Source organism: Glossina fuscipes, unplaced genomic scaffold (assembly GCF_014805625.2).
Source record: "Glossina fuscipes isolate IAEA_lab_2018 unplaced genomic scaffold, Yale_Gfus_2 126, whole genome shotgun sequence".
Classification (NCBI taxonomy): Eukaryota; Metazoa; Arthropoda; class Insecta; order Diptera; family Glossinidae; genus Glossina; species Glossina fuscipes.
The window spans coordinates 292,124-292,570 of NW_023998469.1; positions in this window are offsets into that span (position 1 = coordinate 292,124).

Consider the following 447-nt stretch of genomic DNA (forward strand, 5'->3'; position numbering starts at 1 on the left):
TCGTCCTAAATCGAAGAAAAATGAAACTTTTGGTTTTTGCCAAAAACGAAAGGGGTCACATAGTGCTAAATCGAAAAAAATGAAATTTTCTTTTTTTGCCAGAAACGTAAGGGGTAACATCGTCCTAAAACGAAAAAAAATGAAACTTCTCGTTTTTTGCCAAAAACGTAAGGGGTAACATCATCCTAAATCAAAAAAAATGAAACTTTGAATTTTTGGCGAAAAACGTTAGGGGTAACATCGTCTTAAATCGAAAAAAATGAAACTTTTGGTTCTTGCCAAAAACGTAAGGGGTAACATCGTCCTAAATCGAAAAAAATGAAACTTCTCGTTTTTTGCCAAAAACGTAAGGGGTAACATCATCCTAAATCAAAAGAAATGAAACATTGGGTTTTTGACGAAAAACGTAAGGGTTACCCCATCGTCCTAAATTGAAAAAAAATGAAA